This window comes from Rhinolophus hipposideros (assembly GCF_964194185.1).
Source record: "Rhinolophus hipposideros genome assembly, contig: HAP1_SCAFFOLD_290, whole genome shotgun sequence".
NCBI lineage: Eukaryota > Metazoa > Chordata > Mammalia > Chiroptera > Rhinolophidae > Rhinolophus > Rhinolophus hipposideros.
This window is the reverse complement of record NW_027669323.1, coordinates 31715-57377: the sequence shown is the minus strand read 5'-3', so window position 1 is coordinate 57377 and position 25663 is coordinate 31715. Positions and strand designations below refer to the sequence as shown.

Below are 25663 nucleotides of genomic sequence, written 5' to 3'. Positions count from 1 at the left end.
TGTGCTTATGATTGGAAATTTTAACATCACCCATATTGACAGGGTCCAGTTTAATGTATCTTGTATACAGTGTAACCTAAGTAATAGCATCAATTGGTCAAATGACAAAAGTAGAGCTGTAGTTCTCCACCGACCCTCTTTCGTTATGGTACCTGTTAACATTTCAGGTCCTTGGTACTCGGACCTCAGAGGAGAATTCCCCTCCTTTCTAGCTCTGTTCCATTTGCTACTGCCTTTTGTAATAATCTTTGTTGGTGTTCCTCTATTCATGTGGTTTACTCCGTTGCTCAGAAAGGTAATACTCAAGGGCTTCATCGATCTCCAAACAAAGGTTCATGAGTTGAGATTATCTGCCCAGGTCCACCGTGTCGCTGACACCCGTGTATAAAGCCCCTACAATGGGTCGGCAGCCAAAGATGGGTAAGGATTTGGTAAGAATGTACATAACCTAAGACAGGAACCGTTCGCTAGAGGGATGGTCTCCTATGACGGGTAAATGGACATATCTGTACCAACCACCTAAGCCAGGCGCAACCCTTGTGTTAATTTTATATAAAAAAGGGGGACCTGTGGGAAACCGTGCTGAAGTGCTAGCAGGTGTTGTTTTGTGAAATGTTGAACCTTTGACTTCCTTGAGTGGTTTGTGCTCCCAGCGAGGCAAAACTTGCTACTCTGAGAACACAGAACCAGACTAGGTCAGGAAGTGTGGAGCTGGCCAAAAAACAGGCCCTTGTGTATTACCTTTATTGTAACTACTAGATTGCAGACAGTTCTGTTACTTTTTGATGCCCAGAGTATATAAGCTGCAAAAATAAACTTGGGCTGAGGCATTCTACTTAGAACTGCGGCAGTCTACTTAGAATTGCCTGCCCTCCCGATCCCATCTTTGTCTCTCTTCTTTTTTCTCAATCCTCACTCCCCACTTCAGGGACTGTTCGTCTCGTCGGCAGGCACCGACAGTTAGTGTAGCCACAGCAGTTATATTAGTGGCCAGTGGCTCACTGGTTACAGCTGACGGCCAACTAGTCACAGCTGACGGCCATCCAACCACAGTTGATGGCCATCTACTACCTGAGCCAGCACCCCTCCACGTGAGGCCGAGAGCCTGGAAACTGCTCTCTGGGGCTCTGTCGTGCGGGGTACCCTGCTCGCTGCGCCATTTGTCGTGCAGGGTCTCAGCTCCCGCTCCCCGCCCAAGAACGCAGGACACGGTAAGGCCAAAAAGGAACACCCACGGAGCCATAGATAGGGGAGTCAAACCAATATATTCTCGCTGGCGGCTGGGCTGGAGACACAGGAAGTAGGATCTACATAATCTGCCTAACAGCAGTCCGCGCTTGCCAGCCACCATCTTCTTGCTAGCCCCTATTCCTTTTTGCTAGCATAGCCACAGCCGTTATATTAGTGGCCAATGGCTTACGGGTTACAGCTGATGGCCAACTAGCCACAGCTGCTGGCATCTGATCACAGTTTATGGCCATTTACTACCCGAGCCAGCACCTTTCTATGTGAGGCCGAGAGCCTGGAAACTGTTTTTTGGGGTTTTGTCCCCACACTCCACCCCTACAGGTTCTCGCCTCACAATCTACGCGACAAGTGTCTTCCGCGATGGTCCCTGTGCGAGGAGCCTGGAGGTGAATGCAATATCCTGGACACAGCCAGGCTCTCTGAGCACAGCCAGGGTTTCTCAGGGCACCACCAGTACTTCTGGGCACAGCCAGACTTCCTGGGCTTCTTAAGGTACCACCAGTCTCCCCGGGCACAGCCAGGGTTTCTCAGGGCACCACCCCAGTACTTCTGGGCACAGCCAGACATCCTGGGCTTCTTAGGGTACCACCTGTTTCCCCGGGCACAGCCAGCTTTTCTCAGGGCACTGCCACTCTCTCTGGGCACAGCCAGACTTCCTGGACACAGCCAGGGCCTCTCAGGGCACTGCCACTCTCTCTGGGCACAGCCAGACTTCCTGGACACAGCCAGGGCTCACAGGGCACTGCCACTCTCTCTGGGCACAGCCAGACTTCCTGGACTCAGCCAGGGCCTCTCAGGACACTGCCACTCTCTGGACACAGCCAGACTTCCTGGACACAGCCAGACTTCCTGGACACAGCCAGGGCCTCAGGGCACTGCCACTCTCTCTGGGCACAGCCAGACTTCCTGGACACAGCCAGGGCTCTCAGGGCACTGCCACTCTCTCTCTGGGCCTCTCGGGGTACCGTGCTGGAACAACAGTGGCTCACATCAAGGTGCTTACATATTATCAATGGTGGCCAGTCAAGACACAAAAGCAAACATCCGCCAGTCCCACTACATGATGGTATGTTCCCAAACAGTCAAGCGTCCATTAAATCAGGGATAGAAGGCAATTCCTCATAGTCCATAGTCATTCGCCAGGGCTGTCCTGGGGATGAGGGATGACCTTGACCTCACCCTCATCTCACAATGAGGACTCAGCAAGCGTTTCCTCCTGGGACAAGTCCCGCATCCAGGCTGCGTCAGCAAGCAGTTCCCAGCCCACAGGGCCGCAACAACCTTCGCTTTCTCCGCTTTCTCCGGCCTCTGCTGGTTGGGGAACCATCCACATCTTCCCACCGCTCCACGGAAATCGAGCTCTCCGGCAGCTGCTCCTCCTGGTCTTCCTCAGACTGAGCTTTCATACGCACAAACTGCTCCACTGCACTTCGGAGAGCTTTGGCCAGCACCGTATCCTGCCGACTACGCCATGTGTCACGCGGTGGACCCTGCTCGCTGCGCCATTTGTCGTGCAGGGTCTCAGCTCCCGCTCCCCGCCCAAGAACGCAGGACACGGTAAGGCCAAAAAGGAACACCCACGGAGCCATAGATAGGGGAGTCAAACCAATATATTCTCGCTGGCGGCTGGGCTGGAGACACAGGAAGTAGGATCTACATAATCTGCCTAACAGCAGTCCGCGCTTGCCAGCCACCATCTTCTTGCTAGCCCCCATTCCTTTTTGCTAGCATAGCCACAGCCGTTATATTAGTGGCCAATGGCTTACGGGTTACAGCTGACGGCCAACTAGCCACAGCTGCTGGCATCTGATCACAGTTTATGGCCATTTACTACCCGAGCCAGCACCTTTCTATGTGAGGCCGAGAGCCTGGAAACTGTTTTTTGGGGTTTTGTCCCCACAGGCTCTGTCCCCACAACATATGATACAAAAATATTTTCCTGTAATAAGGATTTCACATGCCATATATTTTGGGATACAATTAACATGTTGTTTAAACAGCCCAGTAAATACACTTGTACTATTTATATTTTAGAGCTTATACTTTTTTTTCACATTGTAGACGATTTCTAGTTTTATATTCTCAAGTAGATCATTAATAGGTGATGGAGGAAATTTTCGGTTGCATTCAGATTCAAATTCAGCAGGAGCTGGAAAGAAAAAGACAGAATTGTGTTCTTTAAAATACAACTAAGTATAAGTGTTAAGAAGAATGAGAAAACCTCTAGATGAGGCCACAGCTCACAACAGGAGATCATATTCAATACAGTTTGCCCACGGCTGCACACTGACTTGACTGCTATTGTGGCCAAGTATCAGAGCTTCTGGTTGTCTCATCCTTCATTCATTTATAAACAAGGTCGTACGACAAGCACTGAAGTTACAAGACAAAGATGACACGGTCCAGCCCTGACCCATCATCTACTATAAGCTGAAGGAACAGATGAACAGGCAATTTCCATTCAGAGGCCCCTATACCATACAAATGCACAACAGGACGCAAGTGGGACCCACAAAAGGGACATCCCAGTATTGATTGTCTGCTCTCTGGTGGAGGTGACATGGATGTTGATGCCTGAAGGACAAGGACAGAGGATGCCAGAGAGAGGGAAGACGCAGATGCGAAGACTAGTGTGGGGGAGAAGACTACGGAACGAGAAGTAGTCTGGTTTAGCTAGATGCTAGAGCAAAGGGGCAAACGAGGGTTGGTAGCAAGATATAGGCTGAGATGTTTGGTGAGAACTACATTGATTTGGGTGTTTTCATTCCATGCAAAGCAATGTGGAGTTTCTCCTGAGGGTACATGGTAAACTAATGACAAAGTAAATGACTGGAGATTTAAATGTCACCCATCAGGTGACAGCTACAGTGTTTCCTCCAAAAATAAGACTAACCAGAAATTAAGCCCTAATGCGTCTTTTGGAGCTATAATTAATATAAGACCTGGTCTTATTTTCGGGGAAATATGGTAGCTTGGCCCTTCTAGGAGGTACCGTATTTCCCCAAAAATAAGACCGGGTCTTATATTCATTTTTGCTCCCAAAGACACATTAGGTATTATTTTCCGGTTAGGTCTTATTTTCGGGGAAACACCATATATGAACAGTAATTGCTTAAGTATCACTAGATAAGTCTGGTTATTGGGCCTCATATCACTGGCAAAAACATAAAAGTTGATGAAGCCCCGTTTTCAACGTGCAGGTGGAAAGTTCCATAGGGATGGCAGAAGAAAGGAAGGGGACAGGCCAGAAATAAAAAGAGATACATAGACTCTTGAGATATTACTCATATGACCTTGTCTTTACTATGAATGTTTATGCTTTCACCTTTTTTATTTGCTAAGGCCAAGAAAATATTTAATGTAGTATCTATTATCAGAACATGGAAAGGGATGCCATTTAATATTTACATTTTATTCCAGAAATCAATGATATCTAACTTGAATTAATACATTTTGGCAACATACCGTCTTTGTATAGTTCTTTAGTTTTTTTTTCCTGGTACTCCAGCAGCGACTGAAATAAATCAAATCTTATTATAGCATTTAAGGTAAACAAGAGACTTTATTGTAGAAATGATATATCTTATGAAATGTGCTCTTTAAATAATGCCTTTAGAGAATAGACTTAACGTATGATTTATATAAATACAAAAAAGTTTAAAAATGAATAACATAAATTACTGCTTATTTTGATTGTACATAATAGAGACCATCTATATGAGATGCTATTTAGATTAATCTGACCAACAGTGCAATTGATATTGGTCTACCTAAGATACATAATTTCAAAAGAGTGACGTTTGATTTGATTGGTACAATGAAGTTTAAACAAGTCAAGTCATATTTTACACTGAATGCATTACTTTGCAATTTTTAGAAAAATTGTCCTTTATAAATGTTTCTTGTTCTTTGTTTTTACTTTAATGGACTTTTCCTTAAAATGAGCTTTCCATTCTTGCACTTCTAGAAAAGTAATCTTAAGGTGTATTCTAGGCTCTTCATTTTTCAGCATAGAACCTTAAAGACATAAAATGATGAAAGTGGTACTGTGCCGTCATGTGAAAATTCTACTGACAGAAACAATAACCAAAACGATTTTGCAGTCTATGACTGAAACATTACCGTATTCGTATGCACAGAAAGATTTCCGAAAAGCTGCTTGAATAAAGTATGACCTAGAGCCAGTTTTCAAATTTACTTTCTCATTTATGACTTTGTAGAGTTAGAAACAAAAAATAATATATAATTTTTAAATGTGACTTTGTTCCTTAGAAATCAGGTCCAATTTTCGAAACACTAAAATAGCTGTAGTTATAGTCTATTTAATTATGAAATGTGTGGGAGTATTTCAAACTATATTACAAGTGTCCCAGTCTAGAGTGGTCTTACTGAAACCTTTCTTCTGAAAGCTATCCTCTCACAAAATGTCCAAAGTAGTGCTTAAAATAATATCCAGAAACTAATAGACACTATGGTGACAACAATGTGACAGCCAATCCTTGTACAAATTTAGGGGGAATGTGGGAAACCGTGCTAAAGTGCTAGCAGGTGTTGTTTTGTGAAATGTTGAACCTTTGACTTCCTTGAGTGGTTTGTGCTCCCAGCAAGGCAAAACTTGCTACTTTGAGAACACAGAACTAGACAAGGTCAGGAAGTGTGGAGCTGGCCAAAAAACAGGCCCTTGTGTATTACCTTTATTGTAACTACTAGATGGCAGACAGTTCTGTTACTTTTTGATGCCCAGAGTATATAAGCTGCAAAAATAAACTTGAGCTGAGGCATTCTACTTAGATCTGAAGCAGTCTACTTAGAACTGCGGCAGTCTACTTAGAATTGCCTGCCCTCCCGATCCCATCTTTGTCTCTCTTCTATTTTTTCTCAATCCTCACTCCCCACTTCAGGGACTCTTCTTCTCGTCGGCAGGCACCGACAGGGGAAGACAAATTTGTTTTCCAATATTTGCATAACACTTTTTTTTGTGAATGGCTTGATAGAAAGGGCTTATAACGTGAATAATGTGACAACAACATCACCAGACAGGCCGTGTAAAATCAATAACTAAATACCATAGGAAGGGAGAGGACTTTCATGAAACAGTTTTAAGTTATTGTTAATCAACAATATAAAATGTAAATCACATTTTTACACGACTTGAATTAAGGAACTACCAATGTAGCGTTATTATTTTCCCCCAAAACAGCTCTTTTCTTAAATATTTACTTCAGCACTTTCTGTCGTGTTTCCCTGAAAATAAGATGTAGCTGGACCATCAGCTCTAATGCGACTTTTGGAGCAAAAATTAATATAAGACCCGGTCTTATTTTAACATAATATAAGAATGGGTCTTATGTAATATAAAATAATATCAGACCAGGTCTTATACTAATTTTTGCTCCAAAAGACACATTAGAGATGATGGTCCAGCTATGTCTTATTTTTGGGAAACACGGTATGTTTATTTCTAGGTGAGGAGTGTGTTCAGATGGTGGAAGTAGCTTGAAGTCCAACATTAATAAGGACAACATATCTGCAGTCTTATTATACTTTTCCATTTATCAAATATATAGAAAGGTGAGAAAATTATACACAAAAAAATGTATCAGCAAACTTTAATTCAAAGGATTTCAACTAGAAGGATTTTCTCATTACTGGCAGTTCTTACTAGACTACGTCTCGGAGAAAGCTCAGGTTCCACTGGGGACACCCACAGGATAGCACAGCTTAGGAGTCTGCATCCCTCCTTTAGCTAGGTAGCTCTACACGTCTCTGCTTTGGTTTGTTTTGTGTTAATTGGGGACTACTGAGGAACAGTTTGCTTTTCCAGGATGTCAAATTGTTCTTTTTTTCAATCTAGTTGTGGATGGTGCATCTCACTGGCCAATGTGGGACTTGAACCGGTTACCTTGGTGTTATGGGCACCTCGCTCCAACCACTGAGCCAACAGGCTCCCCACCAGCAGCCCAATTCCAAGCTCAACCCATTGCTTCTCACGGGTCTATGTGGGAATGGAACTGTCAACCTTGGTGTTATGAGCACAGTGCTCCAACCACTGGGCCAACCGGCTGCCCACCATGGTTCATCTCCAAGTTCAAGCCATTGTTTTCAATCTAGCGGTGGAGGGCGCAGTTCACTGGCTCATGTGGGAATCGAACCCACAACCTTGTTGTTAAGAACTTGCACTCTAACCAACTGAGGCATGTGGCCACCCTTGGTCTCTGTTTTTATATACCGTGTTTCCCCGAAAATAAGACCTAGCTAGACAATCAGCTCTAATGCATTTTGGAACAAAAATTAATTAAGACCCGGTCTTATTTTACTATGATATAAGACCGCGTATGACATATGATATGATGTGACGTGATGTGACCGGATCTTACATTAATTTTTGTTCCAAAAGACACATTAGAGCTGATTGTCCGGCTAGGTCTTATTTTTGGGTAAACACAGTAATTACACAAAAAAAATTTTCTCAAAGAACGGTACTATTCTTTGATAAAAAGAATATTTTTCAGGTCTGAAAGTCACTGATTTAGTGAAAGTCCCTAATTTTGCATAAGAGGCAACCAAGACTCACAGAGATTATATAGGTCACCTGAGGTCACCAAACCAAGGAGCTGCGGGCCAGGAATGGGATAAGTCTCCCTATTGAGGCTAGCCTGCTATGCCAGCTACTACCTCATATTCCGGAAAATTCCATCAATTTCTGAGTACAACTCAAAGAAAATGAATATGCAAAACTTTGTCATGTAGCTCAATAATGTTAAAGCATGAGAAACAAAATAGTAGCTTTCTAACTCAAGTATTATCTTTAAAGTCATTATTAAAAATAAAGACAGATTAACATCACAAGTCCTATTAGCAGTAGTCAAACACACTCAATTTATAAAGCATAAACATTTCTAAACACAGAAAAGGGAACTTGAAGGAGAAAATCATGAGTTAAAGAAAGCAAACTCAAGTTGAGGAAATTCTTCCTTAAAATGACTTGTCTTTTCCTCAGAATCAAATTTGGCTGACCAATATAAACCAACACAGGTATTATTCATGGTGGGGGTTAAGTATAGCGAAATTGGAAACACAAAACAGATTTCTCTTTACCATCTAGTGCACTTGTGTCCAACCTCACATCATCACAACTGCATCAGAAGTCTTTCCAGTGTTCCCTAGTGATTTGGGACACTTATCTCTGGATCTTGACAGAGTGGGGCTTTTCCATCTCTTATTCAGCCTTGCATGATTGGGCAACCCAACGCCTCACAAGGGAACAACGTTGGCCTTGGAATGAGGGCATTGACTTTAACATAAACAATTTTCCAATTTATGAGGAAATACTGAAAACTAAACACCTCTTTCCTACCAAAAAATAATTAAAGGAAAAATGTCCACAAGCATATTCTCTCTCATTGCTTCTGCCTTTACACTCTTTCATCTTCTGATTTCTGTGGTGAAACCACTGAGAACATTTTAATTGTGCATCATGCTTAAGAATTTACAGAAGCGTTGGCCATTCACTTTCTTTTTGTACCCAGTCCTTCCTCCAGGTTCACCACTTTGAAGGACTTGGACTCCATTTAGCCGAAGGGCTGTCCGAAAATCCTTGGCTTTGTTCTCCTATGATTTATTAAGGGGAAGCTAAATGAAAACACAAGGTTGGAGCCCCATTTAGCACAGGCCTGTGCTATGTTTCTCTGCATTAAGAAGGCCACAGTTGTTAGATGTGGGAGGGGGTTGGAGATGGGGGGAAGGGTGAAGGGATTGGGGGGCGGTTGGTGACCACAGGATGGCCTCAGGGTCTTTTGAGAATTACTTTGGGGAACTTACTCAATAGTGTTTGGGGATTTTGTTGGGTGTCCGATGGACATGTGTCCTGTTTGGGAGACCACCTCAGGGATGCGGTGGATGCTTGGTCATGGCATTGTACACCAGAGACTGGACATTAATGAATGCCAACTATAAATTTATGTGTATAATGTGATGGCTCGGTGTGAGGTCGGGGTGGTGGTGGATGGGGGGAGGGGGGTTCACGTTGTGAGGGATGTAAAAATAAAATAAAACTGAAAAAAAAAAAAGGAGGCCACAAAACACCATCAAAACCACAAACCACCCTGCATTGATCAAAATGGATATTCTTTGGAATGATGTAAACATCATGTCAAGAGAGACAACCCCTTTCTATCTCCACGATATCTACAACTCATCGGGCATCTATAGCCCAAGAAAGGATCTTCTGCTCAACACACTACGATTCCTTAAAACACCACGCATCTGTAAAAGGGAAGGAGGGTGCACTGGATGTGAAAGGGAGGCAGGATGGAGGAAAGCACAGGGACAGCCCACAGCTGCAGTTCCAGGGGGACAAGGCTGAGCCTGAAGCCCCAGCAAAGGCAGTGGTGGTGGAGGGGACGGGGTGCAGCTCCCACATCACTGCCCAGGGGAGGCTAAGTGGGGCACCAGCAGCATCTCCCCACCCCTCTCCAGATGCAGCAGTGCTGGCACCATCAGGGACCAGTAGCAGCAGCAGAAACAATTCTCCAGTCTCACGACCACACACAGTGCTACCAGTAGACATAGGGAACCAGGTAGCAGCTCAGCGGGCTCAAGAACACGCTCCCCTCAACCACCCACTTCCCCCACCTGCTTGGTGGTGGTGACCAGAGACCCTGGAGACCTGGATGCAGTTGCAACACCCATCTCCCTGGTCACCCAGGCTTGGACTCCCACACCCACAGCTAAGCCCCCGCCCCTGGATCCCCCATACTCAAGGAGCACCTGTGGGAGAAAACAGAAACTACACTCTTGTACCATCTACTGAAAACAAAAGAAAGACCTCTAACTATATACCTGTTTAATTGTTCAAATCGAAATGTACCTACATAAGAAAGTATTCACTACTTCAAATGTGCCTGTAGAGGAACAAGCCACTCAGCAGCATGAAGAAGCAAGGTGACATGGTTAACACTGAGAGAAGATGACACTTCTCCAGAAACCAAGTCAAAGTTACGGAAGATTGTGATCTCTGTGACCGAGATTTCAAAACAGCAGTCATGCTCTCTGCTCATCACACAGAACAGCTAAGAGACTTGTAGGAGGATGACTTGAAGGTGGGCAAACTGGGCGAGCAGGGGAAGTGGGAAGGGAGACGTGGCCCGCATCCATGGCTGCGGAGGTGCAGGTGGTCCCAGGACAGAACAGAGACCACAAGAGCCAGGAGGTGGGCTCTTTCCCTGTGTCCCACAGCTCATCTCCCTGCCCAGAGAGCAGCATATCAGAGTTTGAGGCAGTCACCTCAGCTGAGACCTCCAGCTGGGCCCTAGGTAGGACAAAGGAAGTAAACACCATACCTGGGCCCCTCCCCCGACTCTCCCAATCCTACCCCCACCCTTCCAGAGACTCACGCTGGCCCCTGATCTGAGGAGTAGTGTCAGATTACAGAGGACCCATAGTGCTCAGGATCTGGGAGGACCCGGTTTGTAGCTACTGCAACCCAGGGAAGAAGCTGGGAAGTGTGTGACACTGCTGGGCTGAGAGAGAGAAGACTCCTCCATCCCCAGTCCCCACCTTCTCTGACCTGCCCAGGGCAGGGCAATTACAACTGTGGAGACATGCCCAGGGGTTAGCAGTAGGCAGCAGTCGCAGCTCTGGGCGTTCAGCAGCTCAGAAATCTCCCACCACACACGCACACATGCACGCACGCACACACACACACACGGAAGGAGTGACCTAAGACTCAGGAGACCTGGGCACAGGGCTGGTTGTGTTACTCTCAGTGCGCATATGTGCAGGCAAGAGCAGAAACTGCACTGACTTTGTAGAAACTACCATCCAGACCCGATAGCCCCACTCATCTACATCTGCCGTCCCAGGGTCACTCTGGGCACCAGGTGACCGGCTCTGCCTGAACAATACACAGAGGACTCTCTGGTACAGCAGAGGACGGCCTGGAGATTACTTGGTGGGCTTAAGCCAAGACTGGCGCTGCGTTTTTTGTTTTGTTTTGTTTTTGTATCTTTGATATTTTTGCCTGTGTTGAGTGTGGGTTACTGGTTGTTTTCACACGTGAGTGTATTTGGTTTTGACTTTGTTGTTGCTGTTGTGCTTGGTGATTGGCTTTGTTCTGAAATTGCCCTACACCAGGGCCCAGCCCAAGAGTCACAAGATTCAACACCTCCTGACACCAACTCCAGACCCAACCAGAGTATTATTGGGTTTGACCTACAAGTGACACACCCAGAGGGAATTCTCTACAGGCACAAGAGCCCATAGAGGCCAAGTCTAATTGGAGTGGTCAACCCTCACGCAGCAGATCATCCACCGAGGGCAGAGCTAAGTCTCACAACTAGGCAGCCTAGGATCAACCCCACCTACTGACCAGCCAAAAGCAATGAAAGTTCAACTTTACACAGGACAATATACACAACACCAGGGTCACCTTTGGAGCACACGCACAGGAGAATAGGGAAGTGGTGCAAGTCAGATATAAAGGACACACACTACATAAGATAACCCAGCAAAGACCGAGAATCCTAGGGGATCTACCTAATACATCGAAGCAAACATGGAGAGTCAACCAGAATGGGGAAACAAAGAAACATGTCCCAAATAAAAGAACAGAAGAAACCTCCAGAATTGGAACCAAATGAAATAGAGGTAACCAATCTATCAGAGACAGAGTTCAGAACACTGACGATAAGAATGTTTAAAGAGCTTAGTGACGACATAAAGAAGGATAGAGAAATCATAATGAACAACCAGTTAGAACTAAAGAATACAACAAGTGAAATAAAGCACACGCTTGAAGGAATTACCAGTGGGTTAGATGAGTCAGAGAATCGAATCAGCGACTCAGAAGACAAGTTAACAGTGAACACACAAGCGGAACAAAAATAAATCCACGCCTATATGGCCATTTAATCTACGACAATGGAAGCAAGAATTTACGGTGAGGTAAAGACAGTCTTTTCAATAAATGGTGCTGGGAAACCTGGACAGACACATGCAAAAAGATGAAGCTGGACCACCTCCTTACACCATATACAAGAATAAATTGAAAATGGGTCAAAAACTTAAATGTAACATCTGATACCATAAAACTCCTAGAAGACAATATAGGAAGCAACTTTACATATATTACCCGGAGTAAGATTTTTACTGATACATCCCCTTGGGCAAGGGAAGTAACAGAAAAAATAAACATATGGGATTACATCAAACTAAACATTTTTTTCACAGTAAAGAAACCATCATTAAAACAAAAAAGGGTCCTACTGAATGGGAGAAGATATCTGCCATTGATATATCCAAACTTTATTAAAAAACTCACGCAACTCAGCTCCAAAAAACAATCAACCCAATTAAAAAATGGGCAGAGGACATGAGGAGACATTTTTCTAAAGAGGACATACAGATGGCAAACAGACATATGAAGAAAGGCTCAACCTCAATAACCATCAGAGAAATGCAAATAAAAACCACAATGAGATACCACCTCACCCCAGTCAAAATGGTTATCGTCAACAGATCAACAAACAACAAGCGCTGGCGAGGATGTGGAGAAAAGGGAACCCTTGTGCACTGTTGGTGGGATTGCAGATTGGTGCAACCACTATGGAAAACAGTATGGAGGTATCTCAAAAATCTGAGACTGGAACTACCTTATGACCCAGCAATTCCACTCCTAGGCATGGATCCGGAGAAATCCAAAACTCTAATTCAAAAAAATGTATGCACCCCTATGTTTATTGCAGCTCTATACACAATAGCCAAGACATGGAAACAATCAAAATGCCCATCGGTAGAGGACTGGATTAAGAAACTGTGGTGCATTTATACAATGGAGTATTACGCAGCCATAAAGAAGAAGGAAATCTTACCATTTGCAACAATATGGATGGACCTAGAGAACATTACGTTAAGTGAAATAAGTCAGACAGAGAAAGACAAATACCTTATGATCTCACTTATATGTGGAATCTAAAGAAAACAATAAATGAGTGAACTAATCAGAAACAGTCTCAGAGACAGAGGAAAAACTGAAGGTTGCTAGATGGGAGGGGGGTGGGAATAAGGGGGAAGGTGAGGGGATTACAAAGCACAATCGATAACCCCAAGATTGCCATGGGGATACGAAAGTCAATTTGGTGAATGTAATCAATAATGTAAAGATTTTGTAGGGTATCTGATTACACTTGTCTCATTAGGGAGAGCACCTCAGAGATGATGTAGATGCCTGACAACTGCACTGTACACCGGAAGCTGAAGCTGAACAATAATGAATGTTAATGTTAACTACAATTGTTATACACACACACACATATACATGTATGTATATATATGTTTACAAGAAGTAGAGTACAGCCTGAGGGATAGAGGCAGTAGAAATGTAATGGCTGTATGTGATGTCAGAGGGGTCGTTGATGAGTGGAGAGGGGTCATCATTATGTGAGGCATACAAATTATAAATGTGTAACTATTACATTGTTTTGTACACCTGAAACTAATAATAAAAAAGAGTTAAAAATAATAATACTCATTCACTGAAAAAAAAGAAGACACCCAGAACTAGTTTCTGCACAGTGAAACAAACAAACCAAAAAAAATAGCACTTCTTGATGACTTTCAGGCACATATATAACACCTGTCAATCAGCAATCTGGCCCTCAGCTTAAAATAACCCAGTTCAACACAGTCGAGTCATGGCCAAAGAGAAACAGGGCTGAACTATTTTCAGCTGTAGCCCCAGCAAGAAGCTGAGTATATTATATACTATATTATATAAAATACTATATGTCAATAGTCAAAAGACTTACAGTATTTACTTCTAGGGCCAAAGAGTAGCACGAACCAGGAAAAGCTTGTTCACCTGAAACTAACGACATACATTATACTTCACTTAATTTTTCAAATACAAAGGAGATAACAGACTCTCTGCCACATATTATATACTCCCCCATGAAAGAATTATTATTTCATTATCCTTTTTATGCCTACTGCTGCCTAGAGAAAAAAAAATCAAACTCACTTAAAGCCCTCCTCAATTTGACCTCTACTAACCGGTTTAAACTAATTTTCTATATTGTATGCTGCATATAAATTAGACCAATTGTTCCGAGCAGATGATTTGTTTTTTTTTTTTTTTTTTTTTTTTTGGATTGGAATATTTTTTATTTCTTTTTTTTTTTAATTAATTAATTTATTTATTAGTTTCAGGTGTACAAAACAAGGTAATACTTAGACGTTCATCATTTATATCCCTCATACTGTGAACCCCCCTGCCCCCATTCACTATCCCTCCGACCTCACACTGAACCATCACATTATATATATAAAATTATAGTTGGCATTCATTAATGTTTAGCTTCTGATGTACAATGCCATGATCAGGTATCCACAGTATCCCTGAGGTGGTCTCCCAAATAGGACGCATGTCCATCGGATACCCAACAAAATCTTTACAACATTATAGAATACCTTCCCCAAATTAATTTTCAAAAGAAAAACCCTGAGGCCATCTTGTGGTTACCAGCTGCTTCCAAATCCCTTCACCTTTCCCCTTATCCCCAACCCCCTCCCACACACCCATCTAACCACTCTCGGTTTTTTCTCCCGAGCAGATGATTTGTGCTTTCCTTCCTGTATTCTCCATGTTGCTTAAATGTAACAAACATTTTGGAGGGTAAAACAAAACAAAGTCACAGCATGAAGAATGTCACTGAGATATAACAACACTCACAGGCAGTTCAATGAGTTCAGGAGTAAAATTAATGACCCGGAGGAGAACTTTATCAAAGAGATGGAAATTATGAAACAGAACCGAACAGAACTCCTGCTGGTCAAGAACTCAAGAATGAGTATTTTTAACAACCACGTCACACGAAGAAAACGAGTTGTGATTTAAAGACTCCCTAGCACTGCCACCTTACTCATCAATTACCCAAATGCTGTCAAGACATATAGACATAAGTGAACTTCATTTTAAAAATTCAATTATTTGCTTAATGTCCCTATTTAGAATATGTACAACTGTGAAGCAACTCATTTTAAAACACTGAAATAGATAGTGCTATGAATAAAATAAAAATTAAGGATATACTCTCTTGTTAGAAGATAAGATTAACCATAAAAACAGAGACTAATCTTTCTGCAGTATTATAAGTTTGCTGAATTAATAAAAAGGATTATATCTGTTTCATTTAATAATAAACATCCATTTGTGGTTCGGTGTTTGGCCGGCCATCATTCACTTACACTTAGGGGAAGAAAAACTGGGATGCACAAAACTTTAAAATTTTTATGAATCATCTCCAACTAAAACCAATTAAGAAGCCAAAGCATCTCAAAGCATACCATTGGTTATTAGGCAATGATATTTAACATCTGTAATAAAATTTAAAGGCAAATTTTCAAGCATTTTAAATGTATCACTTTAGTTACATTTATTAAATAATAATAAATAACTCTTAACACATGAGAGCTCTAGGGACTTAAAAAAAGATTGTAAAATTTCTATCTCCTTTCTATGCATATTAGCACACATATTATGCCTTTTACTTCGTGTGCATTAGTCAATGAAACAACTCAAAATTTCATCAACGACAAACAAAGAAACAAAAACTCATAGACACAGACAACACTTAGTGGGTGAGGGGGGAGAGAGAGAGGTAGAAGAGGGAAAAGGGGATCAAATACATGGCGATGGAAGGAGAACTGACTCGGGATGGTGAACACACAGTGAAATATATACATGATGTATTATGGAAATGTACACTTGAAACCCATATGATTTCACTAACCAATATCACCCTAATGAATATATAAGACAAAACAAAACAATATTATATCAAAGAAATAAAAAAGAAAGAAATCTGAAATGCAAGGGAAAGAAGCTAATATAACTAACCTTGGGACAGTAATACCCCATGATGTCATTTGAAGCCCGTGCGGTTGACTTAGGAATCACCAAATTTTCTCTTGGAGCAGGATTTCCACTGAGGAGTAACTCAGTATTCAAACTTCCAACACATGGTGGCTCAAGGACTCCCCTCCTAAGAGCAGTGCTGAGAAACTCCTTGGGCTGTTCCTTTGCCTGAAGATCGGTTCTAGCCTCTGCCAGTCTTTCATTAGCACTGTGAAGATTGTAAAACACAAAGCTTTGAATTTTATTTTTCCTGAATGACTTGCATTTTTTTCAAGCTGCCATAATAAATAGTAAAAGAAATTTCCCATTAAACAGCATTTTAACATTGAAAATGCGTCAGGGCAGACCTAGCATGCACAAGGATAGGTTTCAAATTATCCTAAACAAGCACATATGTTTCTATGGGGACGCCAGACTAAGAAGAAATTCAAAGTAGGGAGGGGAGGAAACGGGCTATCAGTGACATCCACGGCTTCACAGATAATACTTGCTGCCTTCTGCAATGGCTGAACCAATAAGATTCTTGAGGATTGCCATGAGACGTACATAGCAAACGAGTTTAGAATTTTTTAAAAATCCCACCAAGATATTTTCAAGCCTTTGCAGTCACCGCCCTTGGGTAGCGCCCTCATTACCCTGAGGACTGAAGTGTCATGTAGAACAACAGCCTCTGGGGGAGAAGGAGGGAGCCTGGTGGGTGACCCTACTGAACTGAAACCGCTCCGCAGGCATGTAGCTTATAATATAACACTGTGACCAAGGCGCTGGGCGTGGGCTCTGCCCTTTCTGTCTTCCACACACCCCCTCAGGCTCACCACCTTATCTTTTTAGCCACTTCTTGGGTTATACTACCCTCACCCCTACGTTGTTAACCCTCTGCTATATTTCACATGTATGCCTTTGTGGACATCAGAAAGACTAGAAAGAAGAGCTTGTCTGAAAGCGACCTCCAGAGATAATAACACAGAGCACAATGGAGACAGTACATGTACCAAGTGCCAGAACATGCAGAGTACTTAACCCTTTGGGTTTAAGTTGTTATCTTATAATAAATAGTTACCTCATTAAAAACTATTTAGGGGAATTCTGACAAGAAATTTTATAAAAAATAGCGTTGTCTAAATCATAAAGCTTCAAAAACACTTTGCTTAAAGACTGGTAGATCAGATTAACTCTATGAAAACCGCGGGAGGAAAAATACAATCATGTAAAACCAAAAATGGGGAGAGATGCAAATGTCCTGAACTAACTAACATTTTAAAAGTAATTTATTCACTAACATCATTTTCCAAAATTATACTATTTAGTAAGCTTTCATTTCCTATCAATCTCGGGAATCTGCCTGGATAAAAATTATACTTTAGAGGCAAATTAATGAGCTCGATTGATTTTCTCTGACTTTGTTTGGACTTACTTGTTTAGTTTGTTTTGCAATGATGTGATAAGTTTTAATTCCTCTAGGTAGAGGTGTTCATATTCTTCCAATTCTATTTCATGAGAAGTTTTCATTTTGGAGAGTTCAGATTCCAGATATTTAATTCTTAGTATGTCCATGTCACTTACGGAAGCGCCATCATGGTCATTTAACGGGTGTACGTTTTTTTGAGATGCTGTTTGTTCCTAAAGCCAACAGAAAGGATACATTTTAAAAATAAATATAAACTGAATAATTACAGTCTATTTGTATTCTTTAGTTTTAAGTCAATGATTTGGAGGGCAATTTAAATGAAAAAAAAAAGCTGAAGTTTAAAATATTTACCATCAATACGGAATGAAATAGATCTGAATCACGAAAATATTTTGAATCATCTCATCTAACTATTCCAATAAGAGAATCAATTTTAAATTTTAAAAATTGAACAATATGACTTAATAATCTAAGAATATGGTGCATTTTATTTTCTTTATTTCCTAATAGTCTCGTTTTATATCAATTGGTCTTAAAAATCAAATGATTTTTCAGAAAGAACAAATCTCAAAGATCAACTGAGTGACAATAATGATGGGAACTGAAATATTAAAAAGGAGAAGCAGATACCACCTTAGTTCCAGAAATCTAAAAAAAATAAAATAAAAACAACTGCCGTTAAGGGGAGTAGAAGAATCACATACACTATGCATATCGAAAACGTAATTTGCAGCAAAATGAATTAAGGCGTGTTAAAAATCAATGAATTAACCTGTAAAAATAGATTTAAAAAGCTTTTTCTACTACATCCTGTCTTGCTCAGTCTTCAATATCCCAGAATTTACTGTGTTCTGCTTCACTCTTTTTTACCACATTCGTGACTATATGAATTTTGAGGTTTAATAATTTTTATCTCCACTCTTTTTATTCTCTACTTTTTCACATGATATTTGTACTCCTTTCATAGATAATAACTCCTGTTTAAGATTGATTTTCTTCAACAAGGTATAGATATCTTTTTTTAAAAAAACTTTTTAAAACAAATTTATTTTTTATAATTGGGGAACACTGTTTTTGCCAGAACCCATCAGCTCCCTGTCAAGTAACAGTTTCCAATCTAGTTGTGGGATGCGCAGCTCAGCTCCAAGTCAAATTGTTCTCTTCAATCTACTAGTTATGGAGGGTACAGCTCACTGACCCATGCGGGATTCGAACCGGCAACCTTGGTGTTATGAGCACTGCGCTCTAACCACTGAACCAACTGGCCGGCCGCCCACTGGGGGCTCAGCTCCAAGCTCCAGCCATTGTTTTCAACCTAGTTGTGGAGGGTGTAGCTAACTGGTCCATGTGGGAATCGAACCAGCGACCTTGGTTACCAAGGATTGGAACCAGCACGATGCTCTAACCATTAAGCCAACTGGCCACCCCACAGATGGAGACATTCTCAAGATGCAGTTTCCAGTTTTGCTTTGAGAGCATCATTCTGAATGAGTAAGATAGTATGATTTGGTTACGAAGGAAGTTGACTGAGAATAGTCTAACCCCAAACCAGTATCAACTTGTGAAATAAACTCAGTTGCCATAAAATGTCATCCATACTGTAGTAGAGTCTTAGAATGTGGAAACTTGAATTACTCAGAATGAAGAACAAAGAGAAAAGCACCAGGAGACTCAAAAATGTATCCTTTATTGTCATCGACTTTGCCACACAACATCTGTACTTGATTTTCTACGATTTCCTGAATGATTGGTTCATGTTTTTCTTCTATAAAATGACTGTAAGTCACCTCTGAGTTGATAGTCTCTCACCTGTTCCCCATTTTAACTCTCCGTAATTTCTTACAAAGTTGTAGGGAGTTACAAGTAACTCATCTTGAGATAGTTAGGCCTCCGTCAGCTACAAATGTTTCATGGTAATTTGAATTGCTTTCAAGAAGAAATGATTCCCAAGGTTAAGGAGAAATCACATCTCACACTGTGAATGTTTAGTGAGATGATCGCTACATTTTTTCAACAACAAAAAAGTGTCTTAATTCGATAATGCTATCTTGTAATCCTCTCTTTCCACAATATACAAGAACATCCTAAACAGCAATAATAACAACAAATCTGCTGGAATTTCAGTGATACTGAGTTGGGTAGAACTGCTTTCCTGTAGATACAATGCTTATTTGGTAAGATGAGGTGAGTGGATGGATGTAGTGTTTTTAAAACATGGCTACAAATTCTTGACATTTCTCCATGAAATTCCCTCCCTTTTAATATGTGCTGGCCTTAGGATGTAACTGGATTCTAGTGCATGGAATAGGGCAGAACTGCTGTGAGAATGCTATGCCTGCGGCAGAAAATGTGATACAGCTTCCATCTGACTTTCTCTCGGGAAGCTCGCCCTGAAAACCCAGCCACCATGTTGTGCAGATGAAGAAGCCCAGGACACACAGCGAGGCCTCCTACAGATGTTCGCGCTGAGACGGCCCCAGTGGGCGTCCCGGCCAAAACCCCGCTTCAACTGCTACACGTGAGTGTAACAGCCTTTAGATGATTCTCATTCGCAGCTTCATGGCAACGCAGCTGATGCCAGGTGGAACAGAAATGAGCTAGTCTCACTGAGCTTCACTCAACTGCATTACTGGTGAACAAAACAGATGCTGTTTTGAGCCACTAGCTTTTGAGTTGGTTTCTTGAGCAGCAATGAACAACTGCATTGATACTGATATTCAAAATGGTGTGAGGCCACAAAGAAAAGCAATCTAAAACCTGTAGGAGTGCCTTTCCACCAGGAGGTAGGTGGAACCCGAAAGGATGTGGAGAAGAATGAGAACGACACCCACAAGAGCCTCCAAGAGACGGTTATTGGGGGCTTGCGGGCCCCTAAAGAGGATGGCCACAAAGACTTCTCAGCTAGTGAAGAAAATGAGTCTGAAATCTGGATAAAAGGGGACTCTTGCTGTGAAGTAACCAAGTAAAATCCATGAGATACATGAGCTAACGAAAGACTGTGAACTGTAAAGGAACCAGGACTTATTGTGTTCAAATGTGTTTCCCATTTACAGCCTCTCCCACATGCCCTGTTGTCAAATCATGCTAAAATGAAGAAATGGCTTCTGAGTGAAGATCAAATTCGCGGTGCTCCCAGGAAGACATGATCTACGGATGAGGATAAGAGTGTAAAGCCTTCCTCAAGACTTCGAAAGAGTTAAAGTGGGGCCTTAAATTCCTGGAAGGCTCTTCCGAGGAAAAGAATTTTATAGGCATGGTCCTACAACAGCTACAGGAAGCCCAAGAGCTTATCTCAAAACGATGTATGACGGTGGCTTTTCTAATGGCACGAACCCCAATAAACTCTCACGCAACTCCAAGTTTTTAGGATAATCAAGTAGCAAAAAACCACCTTGTTACCTTGGACTAATAAAAACCAAGAGAGTGAAAAATAGAGGAGGCCTGTAGGTCTTAGACATTTGGGTGGAGGAATGACGCTGAGGGATGAGCTGCAAGCACAGGTCATTTCTTATGAAAAGGACAGAACAAAGAGCTCACAGGGGACAGCAAAGGGCCATGGAGAAGCATTGGCATGATTAGGACTAAGTCCTAATCAAAGAACGGACAGCACACATCAGGCTGTATTTCAGAATTGCTATGGACTAACGTGCCTTCCACTTTCTATTTCTGCAGGGGAAACTTCAGCAGTCGAGCAGAATGTTGGGTGTGTGGGTGGTAGATAACTTGTCTCTTCCTTTCTCATGTTTTCATATTGAAAGGAATTGTCCTCAAGGGGCTTTATCCTAGAAACCAAAACCCAGGCCCTTCATCCCCATTTGCACCAGACTAAGATGGTAAAATCTTAGATTCGAACCTGAGCCTGATGCCATTAAATTGAGACTTGTGGCGAGTATTGTGTAGGGATGAGTGTATTTTCCATGTGGGGGGAACGTAAAGAATTGTGGCCAGTGGACAGATCAAGGTGGTTTTTAAATGTGTCCTTAAATTTTGAAATATTCATTGCATAAAACCACTACAATATGGGTCAACATTAGTGACTGGCTCCTAATGAACAGAATATGTTGAAAGACATTCCCTGTGAATTCCAAGACTCCTTCACAAAGGGCAACACAACTCCTGTTGGTTATGTCTCTGAGGATCTGAACCTTGGAATCCAGCCCCGTGTTGTGGGGAGGCTCGGGCCACAATGCGAGCCGGGTGTTCAGGTGTAGGTCTTCCTGCTGTCTGCCCCAAACAAATCTTTTACTTGTTTCTGATTGATTAATTACTTCCTGAATTTTAACAGCTGTACTCTTGAAATGTTTTCTTTGGATGGGATGAAATATTTATTCCATTAATTATATATGAAGCTAAAGGTACAACTATGCATCTCAATGTGTTTCTGAGAATGTAGGATCTATGCCAAGAACAAGATTGGCACCAGTGTTTCAGAAAAGAACCGGGTCAAACAGAATCTACTTTTCAATTGCAAGATGATGGATTAGAGAGATTTCTAAAGAGGAAAGCAGATGGTCCAGGTTTCATCTTCTCCTTCCTAGACAGTGAAATCTATGGAAGAGGCTATGGATTAGGAGATAGACAAAATGAAGAAAGTTGTCCACCAAGTATCAGATCCTATTACCGACATTTGATGGAAATGGGAGTGAAAGGGAGGCACTGGGTTAAAGATTAATGTTTTGAATGAAGAAAACAAAAGGAATGAGTCGACTTTGTAAGCCTAATATCCCATCATGTCATAAGGTCACCAAGGTCTGCGGGCCACAGGCTCCATCCAGAAGCAAAACATCTCCATAGAAGTGGAATTAAAGATATTCCCCTACATTGACATTTTATTATTACATAAGGCATTTGGTAATATGTAAGATGACTGGGGAAGCGTTCTCATAACATTTGATTTGGTAATGGCGTAAGGACAGATCTATAGACCAATAAATTGGAAAAGATGATCCAAAAATTATCCCTCATATATACAGTCAAGTGATTTTTGACAAGGGTGCCGAAAAATCCAGTTGGGCATGAATAGTCTTTTGAACTAACGATACTGGGTCTACTGGATATCCACATGCAAAAGAAAAATTAAACCTCTACATCATACCATATATAAAATTATTTCAAAAGGTAAAAGCTAAAACTATAAAAGCTTTGAAGAAGCTTCATGTCTTCACGACTGGAGTTGGCAATTGTGTCTTAGATATGACAGTACCAAACAAAAGTAGATAACTGGACTTCATTAAAATAAAAAAAAAAAAACTCTATGCTTTAAAGGACACCATTGAAAAACTAAAAAGGCAAGCTAATGAAAGGGAGAAATATTTGAAAATCCTATATCTGATAAGCGATTTGTATCTAGGATATATAAAGAATTCTTACAATTCAACAAGACAAAGACAAACCAATTTTAATGGGCAATGGAATTGAATAATCAGTTCTTCAAAGAAGTTATACAAATGGACAATAAGCATGTGAAAAGATAGCTCAGCATCATTAGTCATCAGAAAATACATCAAAACCACAATATGGAGCAGAGAGTTCACTAGTGGTTCCCTAGGGCTAGGAAGAGTGAGAAGGGCAGACTGGCACACGGTGAAGGCTAACAGTACACAGATACTTTCCAGGGTGATGAAAATGTTGTAAAACTGATTGTGATGATGACTGCATAAAGCTTTGAATACACTAATGTGGGAAACCGTGCTGACGTGCTAGCAGATGTTATTTTGTGAAATGTTGAACGTTTGACTTCCTTGAGTGGTTTGTGCTCCCAGCAAGGCAAAACTTGCTACTCTGAGAACACAGAACCAGACAAGGTCAGGAAGTGTGGAGCTGGCCAAAAAACAAGCCCTTGTGTATCCCAACATTGTAACTATTAGATTGCAGACAGTTCTGTTAGTTTTTTGAGGCCCAGAGTATATAAGCTGCAAAAATAAACTTGGGGTGAGTCATTCTACTTAGAACTGAGGCATTCTACTTAGAACTGCATCAGTCTACTTAGAATTGCCTGCCCCCCCTTCCCCCCTCCCCCCCCCCATCCCATCTTTGTCTCTCTTCTTTTTTCTCAATCCTCACTCCCTACTTCAGGGACTGTTAGTCTCGTCGGCAGGCACCGACAAGTGGCGCCCGAACAGGGACCTGAATACTGGGGATAAAGTGAAGGACACCGCAAGGAGCTGAGACGCGTCACATAAGGTAAGGGGTGCGGTGAGATACCACAGTCGGGAGTAAAAAATCATGGGACAGGGTAAAAGCAGAATGTCTTTTACTCAAATGTTAAAAAGTGTGCTAAACGGACTGGACCCCCAAGATGAGGAGGGCCTAGATGGGGAAGGCCTAGAGGAAGCCGGTCCTCGATATCATGACCCTGAAGATTATAATGGGGTGGTTCAGACAGAAACAGGTGCTAAGACAGGACATCTGAATCCTCTCCAGGCAGAGATTGATGGATTGCAGTCAGCAATTGCCTCCCTCTCTGTGCAGGTGCAGATGGTACAATCGAGGCAGGCAGAACAGACTTGCCCTCGTGATTCTCCTCTGCGTAAGGTTTTGCAAACCGCCTGCAAGTTAGGGGAAGATACTGGAGATTCTGGGTTGGCATTTCCAGTGATAGAAAGACAGGACGCACAAGGAAATCCTGTCCGAGACCATGTGCCTTTTGCATTCAAAAGTTTAAAAGAATTAAAAATGGCATGTTCTCAATATGGTCCTAATGCCCCGTTCACCCAGGCCCTGCTAGAATCACTAGCTACAGAAGCCCTGCCGCCTAGTGATTGGAAGCAACTTGCTAGGGCTTGCTTATCAGGAGGGGACTATATCTTATGGCAGTCTGACTTTGCAGAATTCTGTCAGAGTACTGCAGAGATAAATCAGACACAAAACATTCCTATCTCCTTTGATATGTTGGCAGGTGAAGGACCTTATAGAGACTTGCAAACACAATTAAATTTTTTTTTTCATAAATTTATTTATTTATTAGTTTCAGGTGTACAAAACAAGGTAATACTTAGACGTTCATCATCCATATCCCTCACACTGTGAACCCCCCTCCCCCCATCCACCATCCCTCCGACCCCACACCGAACCATCACATTATATATATAAAATTATAGTTGGCACAATTAAATTTTGACCCGGCTGCTTATGCACAAACAAGTGCTGCCGCCAGGCGTGCATGGAAAAAGATTCCTATGCCTGGAAAACGTTCTGAGGACCTCTCTAAAATTATCCAGGGGCCTGATGAGACTTTCCAAGACTTCCTTTCGCGATTAATGCAGGCGGCTGGAAGAATTCTGGGAGACTCAGATGCCAGCATGCTGTTAGTTAAATAGCTCGCTTTTGAGAATGCTAATTCTGCATGCCAGGCTGCATTATGACCTTACAAAAATAAGAGTGACTTGTCAGATTATGTCTGGTTGTGCTCAAAAATAGGACCTTCTTATACACAGGGTCTTGCAATGGCCGCTGCTTTGCAAGGAAAGACTGTTAGAGAAATGTTATTCCAACAACAACAACAAAAGAAAATAAAGGGACAGGGCAACTGTTTTGGGTGTGGACAGCCGGGCCATATGATCAAAAACTTCCCTAATAAACAAGGTCAGCCTCAAAGGAAGGAGGGCCCAAAACAACCTGGATTATGCCCAAAATGTAAGAGAGGTAAACACTGGGCCAATGCATGTAAATCTAAGAGGGATGCCTCCGGTAATCCTCTTCTTCCAGGAAACAGGAAGAGGGGCCAGCCCCAGGCCCCGCAACAATGCTATGGGGCGCTGCCGCAGTTGGTCCCCCACCAGGGAAATCCATTCAGGAACTCTTCCGACCAACCCCAGGCAGCGCAGGATTGGACCTCAGTAGCGCCGCCTACACAGTACTAACACCTGAGATGGGAATGCGAGCTATTCCTACAGGGGTCTTTGGGCCTCTGCCTCCACAGACTGTGGGACTCATCCTAGGAAGGAGTAGTATTACCATGAAAGGGATATAGGTTGCTCCGGGAGTTGTGGATATGGATTATACAGGAGAGATCAAGATTATGACACATTCGCCTGGAGGCATTTCAGTGATCGATAAGGGCCAACGCATAGCACAATCATTGTTAATTCCAC

The 25663-nt window shown here is 42.2% G+C and overlaps 1 long non-coding RNA gene across 1 annotated transcript; it reads right to left on the bottom strand.

The window, feature by feature from the left end:
- Nucleotides 1-1247: 1247 nt before the first annotated feature.
- LOC308495629 lies at nt 1248-16881 on the bottom strand. The gene is made up of 3 exons (XR_013993020.1): nt 16798-16881; nt 16145-16370; nt 1248-3397 (listed from the first exon to the last, which is right to left on the bottom strand). It is a non-coding gene; the product is annotated as an uncharacterized lncRNA (long non-coding RNA).
- Nucleotides 16882-25663: the final 8782 nt, after the last annotated feature.